Below are 15,409 nucleotides of genomic sequence, written 5' to 3' on the forward strand. Positions count from 1 at the left end.
CGTCTTTTGATTTCTTGACTGCTGCTTCCATGGCTGTTGATCGTAGATCCAGGTAAAATGAAATCCTTGACAACTTCAATCTTTTCTCCGTTTATCGTGATGTTGCTCATTGGTCCAGTTGTGAGGATTTTGTTTTCTTTATTTTGAAGTGCAATCCATACTGAAGGCTGTGGTCTTTAATCTTCATTAGTAAGTACTTCAAGTCCTCTTCACTTTCGGCAAGCAAGGTTGTGTCATGTGCATAACGCGGGTTGTTAATGAGTCTTCCTCCAATCGCCCCATTCTTCTTCATATAGTCCAGCTTCTCGTATTATTTGCTCAGCGTACAGATTGAATAGGTATGGTGAAAGAATACAACCTTGACACATAACCTTTCCTTACTTCAAACCAATCAGTATCCCCTTGTTCTGTCTGAACAACTGCTTCTTGATCTATGTAAAGGTTCCTCACGAGCACAAGTAAGTACTCCAGAACACTTGTACGTTCCTAACCCCCCACAATACTTCTGCAGCAGCATAACATGTCTTCACCAAAAACAATTTGTATGCCTAGGTAATATATTCATCTCCTCAGTGTAAAATGTCTGCATTCAGGGAAAAGCTTTCTTCAGAGTTTTCCTAAAGAAGAGTAAGTGGGTGTTGCTTTAATTTTGTGTAACTAAAGAGCCCTTTTAGGTAGGTTTCCTAAAACAATGGGAATAGTCTACTCTAAAGGATTATTTGGAAACCCTGGTGGCGTAGCGGTTAAGTGCTATGGCTGCTAATCAAAAGGTCAGCAGTTAGAATCTGCCAGGCGCTTCTTGGAAACTCTACAGGGCAGTTGTACTCTGTCCTATAGGGTCGCTATGAGTCGGAATCGACTCGATGGCAGTGAGTTTTTTTTGTTTTGTTTTGTTTTAAAGGATTATTCAGGTCTTCCACCTCTATAGACAGAATAACTGCTTATCACCTTAAAATGTGTTTTCTCAGCTTTAGTGAAATCAGTTCAGGTTAAAATTTAGACACGTATAAGCATTTTTGCCAGGGTACCTTGTTAAAATGTTTTGTCATATCACAATTCTAGAAAGTTTCTTGTAAATTTTTTAGTTTGCATGTACACACATGAATACATGGGGATCTAGTTACATTTCAAGGAGCCCTGGTAGTGTAGTGGTTAAGTGCTTAGCTGCCAACAGAAAGGTCTACAGCCCAAACCTACCAAGAGCTCCACAGGAGAAAGATGGGCAGTCTGCTTCCATGAAGATAACGTCCTTGGAAACCCTCTGGGGCAGTTTGACTCTTTCTTATAGGGTTGCTATAAGTCGAAATTGACTCAACAGTAACTGGATTTGGTTTTTAGTTACATTTCAAGTCACACAATGTACTCTTAAAGTTCTCTGATTACCTTTACGAAAATATATTTCTCTAGATATTTATGCAGGAATTTGTATTTAATTATTTGAATGCCAAAGCTGTGCCCCAACAGATTCACAAAGTCTCCCCTGAAGAGCTTTAATCATTTTTGAGCCTTTGTCTAAATCAGGGCTTTGAACCAGTTCATTCTAGTTTGAACCCCTGCTGAGAATTTGCCTTTCCACCCCAGATATACTGAATCAGACCCTATAGTTTAACAAGATCCCAGGTGATTCTTTTGTATAATAAATTTTGAGAACCACTGTTCTACTGGTTCGAAGCCCTGGTCTAAATAACTGTGAGTACTTGTGTTTGGGATGGTATAGACTAACAGAGGTCCTCACCAAGCGTGGTTTACGCTTACCAAGTTATTAAAGAAGTTACCAAGACATACACCAACATAAACAGTAAATAGTTGAAGATACCTGTATCAGCCAGCTTCTAGGTTAGGCTGCAATAACAACCTCCAAAATCCTACTGGAGTGACAAAATAACAAAGGTTTACTTCTTGATTATGTTACATATTGGCAACCATGGGCCAACACTTATCACTCTGGAATCTGGATCCACTAAAAGAATAAAAACCCAAACCTGTTGCCATGGAGTTGATTCCGACTCATACCGACCCTGTAGAATAGACTAGAACTGCCCCACAGAGTACTGGATTCGAACTGCTGGCCTTTTGGTTAGCAGCTATGGTACTTAACCACTACTCCACCAGGGTTTCTGAAAAGCCAGAATGGTGTGGTGGAAAGAAGACAGGCTTTGAACAGGACAGATTTTTCTTGGCTGTTAACCAAAAGGTTGGCAGTTCAAATCCACCAGCTGCTCTTTGGAAACCCTATGGGGCTGTTCTACTCTGTCATATACGGTTGCTAAGAGTCAGAATTGACTCAAGGCAATGGGTTTTGATAACACTTACTGTAGAGAACCCTGGTTGGCACAATAGTTAAGCACTCATGCTGTTAACTGAAAGGTCAGCAGTTTGAACCTACCAGCTGCTCTGTGGAAGAAAAGACCTGGTGATCTGCTTCCATAAAGATTTCAGCCTAGGAAACCCTATGGGGCAGTTCTACTCTGTCATATAGTGTCGCTATGAGTCGAAATCGACTCGATGGCGTACGACAACAACATACCACTTACCAGATGTGTGATCTTAAATCTAACTGCCTTAGCCTCTGTTTCTCCAACTATAAGATGGGAATAATAATAGTACCTCCTTGGGTTGTGAAAATTAAATGAAACCAACAATTCATAGAATGCCCTGCACACTGAGGTTCTCAATAATTAGCAGTGGTTCTTTTCATTGTTGTTGTTGTTAAATGCCATTGAGTCGCTTCTGACTCATAGCGATGCTATGTACCACAGAGTGAAACACTGTCGGGTCCTGCACGATCCTTACAATCTTTGTTATGCTTGAGCCCATTGTTGCAGCCACTGTGTTAATCCATCTCGTTGAGGGTCTTCTGCTTTTCCGCTGACCCTATACTTTACCAAGCATGATGTCCTTCTCCAGGAACTGATCCCTCCTGACAACGTGTCTAAAGTATGTAAGACGCAGTCTTTCCATCCTTGCTTCTAAGGAGCATTCTGGTTGTACTTGTTCCAAGACAGATTTGTTCCTTCTTTCGGCAGTCTGTGGTATATTCGGTATTCTTCTCCAACACAACAATTCAAAGGCATCTGTTCTTCTTCGGTCTTCCTTATTCATTGTCCAGCTTTCACGTGCATATAATGTGATTGAAGATACCATGGATTGGGTCAGGTGCATCTTAGTCTTCAAGGCCACATCTTTGCTTTTCAACACTTTAAAGAGGTCCTTTGCAGCAGATCTGCCCAATGAAATGCGTCTTTTGATTTCTTGACTGCTGCTTCCATGGGTGTCTTTTTATTGAGAGGACACTTATTCCGGTTGTGGACACCCGTGCTCTTGGTTTTGTAACAGTTGTACTCTAGAATTTGATCCACTGTATGCTTCTTTGGAGGAACGAGTAAGAAGTGAAATTCAGGTCAGTCTATCTTGTGACTAATTCGATATTGTGGATAAATAAAAAAAACAGAAAACCAAACCCAGTGCCATCGAGTCAATTCCGACTCATAGTAACCCTATAGGGCAGAGTAGAACTGCCCCATAGAGTTTCCAAGGAGAGCCTGGCAGATTTGAAGTGCTGACCCTTTGGTTAGCAGCGTAGCATAAATAGTAGCGTGGAAAAGGGGGTTGAAGTTCTTGCCTAAATTTTTTTGCTTTATTTTGTTTTGGAGGGCGAGACATGACGTGTGCTGAAAAGAAAGTTGAGAAATTCTCTTCGTATATCACGTACAGAAAAGAAATGTCCCTGGCCACACAAGACGCAGCCTATAACACTACCTGAATTTATAACTGGAGGAAATGTGATAGGACTCTTTGCCTTTCTACCTGCCTGAAAAATACCTCCCTAGTGGAAAAACTGACAGAATGATAAAGCCTTCTAATTAACGTAATGATTTTCTCTGTTGATCAGGCCTTATCTATGTGTTTTTAAACAACTAACTAGTTGGAAAAACATCTCAGGTTTCCCCTTGCTAATCTGTTTGCTGTGCTGGGCAGCAGCCTATTTTTGGAAAAGTACAAGTTAAGTTTTGGAGTTAATCAGATCTGAATTTGAATTCTGACACCTCCACTTACTAGCTCTATTAGTTGCATCTTAATTAATGTCGTCTTATTCATTGCTCTGTACCTGCTCACGTATTCTTCTCATTCTGAACATTTCTTAAGTACTCTCTGTACACCAGGCCCTAGACTAGACTTTAGGGGGATAAAGAAATCATAATGCCTGCCCAGGACAACTTGCCCTAGTAGAGTAGCCTACAAACTTTCCTGAAACAGAACCACTCACCTCATCAGTAAAACATTTTTGAGCACAAACCCCTGATACGTGGATATTTTTATGTATTACATACATGACTTCTACAGGATTATATTGTGTACATAATAAGAATATTGATGTTGCAAAGGCATTCGACTGTGTGGATCATAACAAACTATGGATAACACTGTGAAGAATGGGAATTCCAGAACATTTAATTGTGCTCATGAGGAACCTTTACATAGATCAAGAAGCAGTTATTCGGACAGAACGAGGGGATACTGATTGGTTTAAAGTCAGGAAGGGTGTGCGTCAGGGTTGTATTCTTTCACCATACCTATTTAATCTGTATGCTGAGCAAATAATACGAGAAGCTGGGCTATATGAAGAAGAACGAGGCATCAGGTTTGGAGGAAGACTCATTAACAACCTGCGTTATGCAGATGACACAACCTTACTTGCTGAAAGTGAAGAGGACCTGAAGCACTTACTAATGAAGATCAAAGATCACAGCCTTCAGTATGGATTACACCTCAACATAAAGAAAACAAAAATCCTCACAACTGGACCAATGAGCAGCATCATGATAAACGGAGAAAAGATTGAAGTTGTCAAGGATTTCATTTTACTTGGGTCCACAATCAATAGCCATGGAAGCAGCAGTCTAGAAATCAAAAGACGCATTGCATTGGGCAAATCTGCTGCAAAGGACCTTTTCAAAGTGTTGAAGAGCAAAGATGTCACCCTGAAGACTAAGGTGCACCTGACCCAAGCCATGGTATTTTCAATCATATCATGTATGTGTGAAAGCTGGACAATGAATAAGGAAGACCGAAGAGGAGTTGACGCTTTTGAATTGTGGTGTTGGCGAAGAATATTGAATATACCATGGAGTGCCAAAAGAACAAACAAATCTGTCTTGGAAGAAGTGCGGCCAGAATGCTCCTTAGAGGCAAGGATGGCGAAACTGCGTCTTGCATACTTTGGACATGTTGTCAGGAGGAATCAGTCTCTGGAGAAGGACATCATGCTTGGCAGAGTACAGGGTCAGCGGAAAAGAGGAAGACTCTTAACGAGGTGGATTGACACAGTGGCTGCAACAATGAGCTCAAGCATAACAACGATTGTAAGGATGGCACAGGACCGGGCAGTGTTTCGTTCTGTTGTGGGTAGGGTCGCTATGAGTCGGAACCCACTCAACGGCGCCTAACAACAACAACACATTGCTTGGATGCACACACCCAGCTTTAGAGACCACTGATATAGTTTAAATTTTCTCAACTTCATTTTCCTCGTCGTTAAAATTGTGATGATAAAACCCTCCTCACAGTATTGTTGCTCACTCATTCACTTAACAAATTTCCCCAGGCACTCTTGAGGGGCTAGAGATAGAGTGCTAAATGGCAATTTTATTTTTAATGTCTAAGGGGAGACTTTTTACAGGGGAGTAGTATTCATATTTACTATTGTGGGTGGGAAACCCTGGTGGCATAGTGGTTAAGTGCCACAGCTGCTAACCAAAAGGTCACCAGTTTGAATCCACCAGGCACTCCTTAGAAACTCTATGGGGCAGTTCTACTCTGTCCTATAGGGTCACTGTGGGTCAGAATCGACTCCATGGCAGTGGGTTTGTTTTGTTTTTTTTTTTTATTGCGGGGTGGCATACTATTTATAGTTACTTATGTTTTAATTGATATTCAATGTAGTAAAACTCTTAAGTTTTAAAACCTAATTTGTCTTAAGTCTTTAAGCTCAACTTAAAAATATTGACAATTATTAATCTAGTCATATATTGTATTAAAAAATAAGATCCATCTTTTTTTTTAATTAATTTTTATTGTGCTTGAAGCGAAAGTTTACAAATCAGGTCAGTCTCTCATACAGAAATTTGCATACACCTTCCTATACACTCCTAATTGCTCTCCCTCTAATGAGATAGCACAGCTCTTCCCTCCACTCTCTCTCCTCGTGTCCATTCGGGTAGCTTCTGGACACCTCTGTCCTCTCATCTCCCCTCCAGATAGGAGATGCCAACATAGCCTCATGTGTCTACTTGAAGATCCATCATTTTTATTTGTTCTGTGGTTAATGATCACCAAATACTTATATTTAAAAGATTAAATCCTGAAATATTTGCACTATTATGCAAGTAATTCATCAAATGTCGTTAAATGTTTAAAATAATTACAAATTTAATACATCTGTCTTATTGATAATTATTGCTCACATGGATGTTGTGATTCTTTAAATGAAGTGAAACCCCCATGAAGAAATGTATTAGTACTTTTTAAAAAAAGTTTTCAGGCCATAATGCCTGGCACAAGCACTCCAAGTTGCTCAGTAAATATGTTTTGATGCTTGGGATTTGATATTTTGATACTATCATTTTTATGCCTTGGTTTTTGATTGATGATCCTAATCTTCCATACCCTTCAGCTCAATTCCCAGCGTACCAACTACAAGCAGCTGAGCATGCACTGTAGGTACTATGGAAATGGGAAAGGATAAATGGCACTCCCACGACAGCTGAAATCAGAGACATCCCTTGGAGGCATTATTGTGTAGTTGTTTTGTTGCTGATAGTAGATGTTTAGTAGTGGTTGCCTACAGCTGGAAGTTTTATAGTTTGTTGTGTAGGACACCAATACATCTAATTGGGATAACTTAATTTATACCCAGTACCCTAGCAGCACAAGTGTGTTGGGAATGGCACCCATATATAGCACTCATGACCATGTGAATCTAATATAAAGGAAATTTTCCTAAGCACTGTAACACTACCTACCAACCCAATAATTGTAAAATTCTATTTAGAAAATGAACTGGATTCTCTTCAGCTTTCCAGATTAAAATCACCAATATCAATCAAACATTTCAAAATAAATGCATGATTCTAGAAAACTTCTGGTTTTAAGATGGCAGAGAAAAGACATTTCTACCCCGTTCTCATCTCAAAAAACACGAGAACATAAAACAAATATAAACTCGGTCTTTGATGAAACTAGAAGACATGTGAGGCCTTGAACCACAATACAGTAAAGTAGAAAGTGGATAGAGGAATGGTGGGTGACTTGGCAAGTTGGCAGAGTCACAGAAGTACCCATCTTTTTATTGTTGGTGTTGTTAAGTGCCGTCGAGTTGCATCTGACTCATAGCGACCCTATGTACCACAGAATGAAACACTGTCGGGTCCTGCACCATCCTTACAATCCTTGTTACGCTTGAGCCCATTGTTGCAGCCACTGTGTCAATCCATCTTGTTGAGGGTCTTCCACTTTTCTGCTGACCCTGTACTTTTACAAGTATGGCATCCTTCACCAGGGACTGATCCCTCCTGACAACGTGTCCAAAGTATGTAAGACACAGTCTCTCCATCCTTGCTTCTAAGGAGCATTCTGGTTGTACTTCTTCCAAGACGGATTTGTTCCTTCTCTTGGCAGGCCATGGTATAGTCGATCTTCTTCACCAACACCACAATTCAAAGGCACCATTCTTCTTTGGTCTTCCTTAGTCACTGTCAAGCTTTCACATGCGTATGGTGTGATTGAAACACCATGGCTTGGGCCAGGGGCATCTTAGTCTTCAAGGTGACATCTTCGCTTTTTAACACTTTTAAGTGGTATTTTGCAGCGAATTCCTTCTTAAAAAAAAACTACAGTCCTGAAAATACCACCGCTAGAAAAAAAAAAAATTTTTTTTTTTTTTTAGATACAGGCAAGAGAGTCTCCTGCTCTGGGTCCGGTGCTTAACAGGATCTCATATCACAAACACACATTTATTTTAAAAACATAGGTGTCTCTGTCACTCTGGATCTTACGCTCAGCATTGACGCAGCACGACCTATCATCCTAAACATCCCCTGTCGTGATGAACACTCTTCAGGCCCTGGGGTGATGATTCATCACAGCTCATGCCCGGCATCTGTGACACAAAATGGATTGTGCTGCTGCCAGTGTTGGAGACAGACTGCTTTGGGTTTGAGTGGCAGAGGGGCTTAGGTAAGAGAAAAGACAAATTAACTTGTCAAATCCTTCCTCTCAGATAGTACGGATGCAATAGATCCTTGCATAATGAAGTATTGTTTCCTAGCAGGGCCAAGCTTCCATTTTCTTGCTTCTCTTTATGTTTCATTTGTGGGTCACCCTTATTAGTGTGGTATTTGCAGAGGTTGCACATAGTAACTGAGGAATATTGTGCAATATAACACAATTCGTTTTACTCTTAAATGTGTACGTACGTAGGTAACGCGTAAAGCATGATACAAATCCTTTACCTTAGTCACTAGGTGGACATTGAATGCTTAGAATTGAGAATAGCTTTATTTTAATAAAAATATAATAAAATTTAATTGAAATTTGTGAAAAATTAAATAAAAATTTCAGTTTTATTTAAATTACTTCAATTTAAAATATCGATAGTCATTAATTATAACTTGTACTTTGTCTTTTAATTTTAATAAATACTTTTTAGTTTTGAGAAGAAACATTTTTTTAACATGAAAGCAATTACAGTTTTTCAATAAACCAGGACCATATCCGTTGCCGTCGAGTCGATTCCGACTCATAGCGACCCTGTAGGACAGAGTAGAACTGCCCCATAGGGTTTCCAAGGCTGTAATCTTTACGGAAGTAGACTGTCACATCTTTCTCCCACAAATTTTTCAATACTTGACATTTAATCTATATTTTTGATGAAAACATTTAAATTGTATGTATTTTTAATAAAATTACATTTTATTTTTAACCCTTATATTGAGGGTTGACAAACCTTTTCCGTAAAGGGCTAGATAGCAAATATTTCGGGGTTAGTAGTGCATGTGATCTCTACTGCAAATTCAATGCTGCTGTTGCAGTGCAAAAGTTGCCAAAGACAATAAGAAAATAAGTGAATGCGTCCGTGTGCCAATAAATCTTTATTTACAAAAACAGGCGGCTGGCTGAATTTGGCCAGGGGGCTGTACATAGTTTGCCAGTCCTTCCTTAGATGAATACCATCAATAGAACACATATTTAGTGACAAAAAATTCTGCACTCCAACAACATAATTAGTGATTTTGCTGAGATAAAAGCAAGAAAAATAAGTTTTACGGAAGAAAGATAGAATAACTTATCATGTCTTTATAATTCATCCGAACATTGCTACACATAACAGAACATCTGGAGAAGCAAATAATCTTCATGCCCTTGGATTAGGCAATGGTTTCTTAGATATGACCAAAAGCCCACGTAACAACAATAACAAAAAAGATAAACTGGACTTGATCAAAATTTAAAACAAAGATTGTGCTTTTAAGGACAAATCAACCCACAAGAAACAAGACACAGAATGGGAGAAAGTATTTGTACAGCGTAGCTCTAAAAAGGGACTTGTATCTGGAGTATATGGAGTCCCTGGTGGTGCAAACAGTTAACGTGCTTGCTGCGAACCATAAGGTTGGTGGTGCAAGTCCACCCAGGCATGGCAATCTGCTTCTGAAAACTCAGCCCTTGGAAACCCTGTGGAGTACAGTTCTACTCTGTCAGAGTTGACTTCACGGCAACTGGTAACTAGAATGTAAGAAGAACTCTTTTATAACAGACCTTTGTAATAACTGATGATACTGCTGCCTGTATGTTAACTCAGACTGTTCATAGCATTGATGTTGAGGGAGGTGCTTTGGAATTCATGTGGAAGGCAAGGAGATTAGGAGAGCAAGGATTAGAACCTGGGCCCCTGTATTCTCCCTCTGTGTCCTCTCACTGCCCAGCCCTTCCCTCCAATGCAGACTTAGAATGACCACTCCCCTTATTGTCATATAAACCACTAGTGATAAGCATTGTGCTGAGGGCTTCACAGGCATTATTTTATTTAATCTTCATGATAACCCTATTGTTATTTCCCATTCCGTACATAATAAACTGGGACACAGAGAGGTTAAGACTTTAACCCAAGGTCAATCAGCTAGTGAACAACTGTTTAGGATTGATACTCAAGGGCGCCTTGTTCTTAATGCAGATGTTTGCATTTCTGAGGATTAATGTCAATTCTGATGATCCTATGTCCATCTGAATGGGGTTCTCAAATGGGCTTATGATTGGAAAGGACAGGCACTTTGACCCTTTATTCCCAGAGTGGGTCCCAATAGCAGATAAGCAGGCAATCATAACATCTCCTGGCTAGGTGCTTGGAATGTAGAAGACTCCAGCCTTTTCTGAGTGATGTAATTTCAGGCTGGCTGGGGCTTTGAACATGTCACTGCAACTAACCCTCTGCCTTCACACTCCTTTAGAATTCTATTCCTGCGGCCCCAGTTGAACCACCCAGAGTCTTTTGTGTCCAGTTTAAGTTTGGACAGAAGAATCTGAAATACTTAGCACCTTCAAGACAAGCTTGCCATGAAAACACAAATACTGGGACCCAGAGATACTGAAAAAAAAGAAGCAGAGCTTCCTTTGTTGTTAGAGATGCTTGCAAAAGCAAAGCATCCCCATCTCTGTTGAGGACAAAAAGAGAGAAAATGTGCTCAAAGGGTAACCAAAGAGATACAATGACATGTCATAGGATTTAGAGCACCTGGGCTTGGGAATTACCTGAAAGGCAAAGGTTTGCTTAAAAGTAGGGTTAATTGCAGGCCGGGGGGGCGGGGGGGTGGCGACGGGGAAATCATAGAACTTTTGAGCTGAAAAATTCCTTCAAAGTTCTCCAGTCTAATACTTATTATGACAAAAGAAAGGAGGCCTAGAGAGGTTAAATGAAGGTCACATGGCTGAAGAGTGGTGGAGTCAGAGGCAGGAGCTGGGTACTTGGTTTTCATCCTCTGCTAGTTCCTCAGCCCCACATGGCTAAGGTTTGTGGAATTCCGTAAGCTGGCGGAAAGGTGTCAGCAGGTTGGGAGGAAAATATGAAGCCTCTTCCAAACCTGTTGCTATCAAGTCGATTCCGACTCATACTGACCCTACAGGACAGCGTAGAACTGCCCCATAGGCTTCCCAAGGAGCAGCTGGTGGATTCAAACTGCTCACCTTTAGGTTAGCGGTGGCACTCTTAACCACTGTGGCACCAGGGACCAGTAAATAGAGCAGCATAGCTATGGAAGAAGAAGGGTTGTGTCAAAGGAAAGGGAGAGAAGGTTGAAAAGCAGGTGATTTGAAAGCCCTCCCAGGGTTTGGGATAGTAGAGCCTATAAGTAATAGGGAATCTGGGAAAGTTCATGCTTGAGGAAGAGGCAAGGTAAAAACAGGGATTCAGGGATATTAGGCTGGTGGTGTTGGGCAGGCTGCATCTGAGGAGGGATACTTTTGAGACGGAGTCCCTGGATGGTGCAAATGGTTAACACACTTGGGTGCTAACTAAAAGGTTGGAGGTTTGAGTCTACTGAGAGGTGCCTTGGAAGAAAGCCCTGGCGATCTACTTCCAAAAAGAAATCGTTGAAAACCCTATGGAGCACAGTTCTACTCTGATGCACATGGAGACACTGAGTTGGATCCGACTGGAGGACAACTATTTTTGAGACAGTGAGGCCAGTGAGGACACTATTGCAGTGGGGAGGCATGTGCTAGAACTCCTGGGTTCCAATTTCCGCTTTTTCTTCATTTTACTTCCTAATGCTGCATGCATGAGTGTGTGAGAGAGAGAGAGTGTGTGTGAGCAAGCAGCCTGATGCTCAGACAGAATTCAGACTTGCCAGGACATGCCTGATGAACAGGTTGGCTGCCTTCCAAAAGCATGCCCTCTAAACTACCTTCAGTAGTTTACAGTCTGTTTCCATCCTCCCTTGCCCACCTGCATGCTTCCAGCTGAAGTGATTCCGATCCACCCCAGGCACTAATACATACAAAGAGGCCTTATTGATGGTACATTGTGAACAAAGCAAGAAGTGGCACCACCTGCTCAAACTCCCCTCCTTAGCCCATGTAGACACATGGAGCAGATTCTGTGCTAATGGCTCCTCCTAGACCAAGGCTCCGCTACGTAATTCTTGTCTCCCCTGTCTCAGAAGAGCTGGTGGAGGTTCAGGATCTTGGCATCCTCAGAACTGACTGGGTGTAGCTCCACCAGCTGCAGACTGTGGCCAGGGCCTGGCCATGGATAACGCTGCCCCCAGCTCCGCTCTGCAGAAGCAGGCCTGCTCCTGACTGAATGCTTTCCCTCAAATAGGTTCTCTATCTCATTGACTTATCTCCTCCAGATAGCCTAATGCCTGTTGGAGGAGGGGGAGGGGCAGGGACTAATTACTACAGATTAGTTAAGTAAGCACAAGTAAGCCTGTGTTTACCTTGCTGGTAAGCCCTAGCAAAACCGTGCTTACCTTGCTTACCGGTTAATTCGCCCCTGTCAGGGATTGTAAATTTGAAAAGAGGTTTTGATTCTGTAGCAAGGTGCTGTGGGATTGGGAGAGAGACAGATGCCAGCCATACCTACAAGCAGAATCTTTGAAGTGGTGAAAAAATGTGAAATTGTTCACGATAGATGATCTGGCAAGCAAGGTAAGCACTCTGCTTACCTTGTGCCTTGGATAATCCACTCCTGGGAGGTCTATTTATTAATGGCATAACTGTTTCTAGCTTTCTCAGTACCTTTTTTGAGCAACGTAAATAAGCACAACTCATGAGACATGTTTATAAAGAACCTTAATTTTTCTTTCCTTGTCCCTTTAAATTCAGGTGGTATGCCTCCTGCACCCTGTCCCTCCTCACCATTGCTGGGGATCTCTTACCTGCAGTTCCTACTATTCAGGTGACACACTTTCTTCTGTCCCATCACTTACTCTTTCCTCCATCTCTAGGAATGTGGCCCCATATCCAGCTTCTCTTGACTGATGTCTCTTAGACCATCTAAGCTGCCCCTCTTGGATAGAATCTCTGACCGTCCCAGACCAGCTTCGTGTCTCTCACTCATGGCCCACCCCTTGGACCCAACAACTCCATCAGTGTAGTTACTTCCCAAGAATAACCCTCTTCTGTGCTGTGCCTCTGGCCATTTTGATTTCTCAGGCTTGAAATCTCTGATTGAGGTGGGATGGGGTAGGCCTCATAGCTCAGCTCTCTCCAAAGAAATTCTCACCTAAAATCTTCCCCTCGAATCTTTTATACCTTAAATATTCTTGGCCACTGACTTTTCAATCCTGGTTTAGCACTTCATTTTGGAATTTGGTAAATATTGTGTTTTGGTGGAAATTACTTTTTAACATCTGGTTACGTTTGATTTACAACACATTTTGACGCCAAACAGTCCCGTTTTCTGAATCCTGAACACTAAATGACTTTTACTTCTATTTTTAAAGCATAAGATAATGTCTGTAATTTGGATTTCTCTCCCAGCCCAGGCCCTCAGGGATCCAAGTCTGAGTTCTAGTGAGAGAGATGGCTCTACATAAAAATAGAGCTATGTTCCAACCAAACTCTGTAAGGACTTGGGGCTTTCCTGTATGGTATTCTAACCCCAGAGTTCCTTCCTGCTTTAAACATCTTTAGGGTTGGTGCAAGATAGTGGAACAGTGACAAGGAAAGACTTCTTTAAGATCAGACTGAAACTTTCCTGGGGACTCCCTGCAGGAGGAGGCAAAAGCCAAAGGAATTCAGAAACTCCCATGTTATATTACCTTGAGCAAGTCTCTGTACCTCTCTGAGCCTCAGTTTCCACATCTGTAGAATGAGAATAACAATCCCTATGTTCCCCAAAAGAACATGATGCTTGGTAAAGTAGAGGGTCAGTGAAAAGGAAGGAAACCTTCGGTGAGATGGACTGACACAGTAGCCACAATAATGGACTCAAACCAACAATCACGAAGATGGCACAGGACAGCTCTGTTATACATAAGGTCTTCGTGAGTTGGAGCCAGCTCAGTGGCAACTGACAACGACAATGCTCCCCACAGATTAGCTCCTGTCATGTGCTTTCTAAACTGAAAAGTGGGTCACAAATGGCAGGAATAGGTACTTGTAGTTTAAAAAATTTTTAGACACTATTTATTATCCCATCTCAGACAGTAAGAACCTTGAAGTCAGGGACCATGTAGTGTTGTTTTTCTTCTATACCAGTTCTAGCACATGTGATAGGACAAAATGGTGGTGCTGCTGGCATGTGACTGTTTGGAGTGTTGGTAGGTGTGGCTTTTCTCTGCAGAGCTGCATGTTTATTTCACATGTGCCCTTCATCGTATAGAATCTGGAGAAAGTAAGTGGGGGAACCAATATACCCAAACCTCACCACATCCCAGGAAACCCCAGCCAAAGTTCCTGTAATAATTTATGTGGTTACTTAGTTTCATTTTCCAAGATATTTTTGAAATCTTGAACTCAATTCCCTTTGGTTCTGCTTTTGCTGTGACTCAAATTCTTATTCGTGAAAGAGTTTTCTGACATTCCCCCTTATTCTTTCAGTAATGTCTTTTTCGTTTCCACTTGCCTCTGGGTTTTCAGTTTGCCCTGTGAACTGTATTCACTTGCTCTGACAGGGGTGTGGAGGAAGCGTAGGCCAGGAAACCCCAGCAGCCTCCAGCTAATGCATAGGAGCCTTTGGATTGGTGATTACTACAATTGTCCCTTGGTGGAACAGTGAACCATTAGCTGGGTCCTCACCCCTCTATTAGTATTACCCTGTAATTTAATCACAATTAGACTCCTAGAAACATAGACATAGGAAACAAGCGGGCAAAGAAGGCAGATGGCAGAAAGCAACAGCAGTTGGGGGTTTTAATTAAAGGCACTGTTTTTATAAGGTACAGGGCCAAGGAAGAGTGCAGTTAGAGGTTGGAAACAAAGTAATTGGGCAAGTCATTAAAAAACTTATGAGTTTTCTGGCAGTGAGGCGGGGGTGTATGGGACACCTATCTCATGGGCTGGGCTGGGCTGGGCTTGGCTGGGCTTATGTGATAGCTTTAGAGGCTGAAAGAGGTCTTGAGAGGTGACCCCCACCTCCCCTCACCTTTTCTCCTTGAAATCTGTGGGGAGAAAGGTCTCAGAGTGGTTCTCCTCACTTTGTCTCACCTGGCTCCCTCCCATAGGGCCCAAAGGAAGCCCTTGAGTGTATGCTGGAATCAACACCCTTTGTGTGGGCCCACCCTCATCACTCTGAGGGACTCAGAAGACCCAAGTCTGGAGAAGACAATTGCCGTTTGCAGTGTATGCTACGTCAATATATGGATGTGGATAGCGTATAGAACTAGGACTGGGAGTAGAAGAAATTGTGAGG

This window comes from Loxodonta africana, chromosome 18 (assembly GCF_030014295.1).
Source record: "Loxodonta africana isolate mLoxAfr1 chromosome 18, mLoxAfr1.hap2, whole genome shotgun sequence".
NCBI lineage: Eukaryota > Metazoa > Chordata > Mammalia > Proboscidea > Elephantidae > Loxodonta > Loxodonta africana.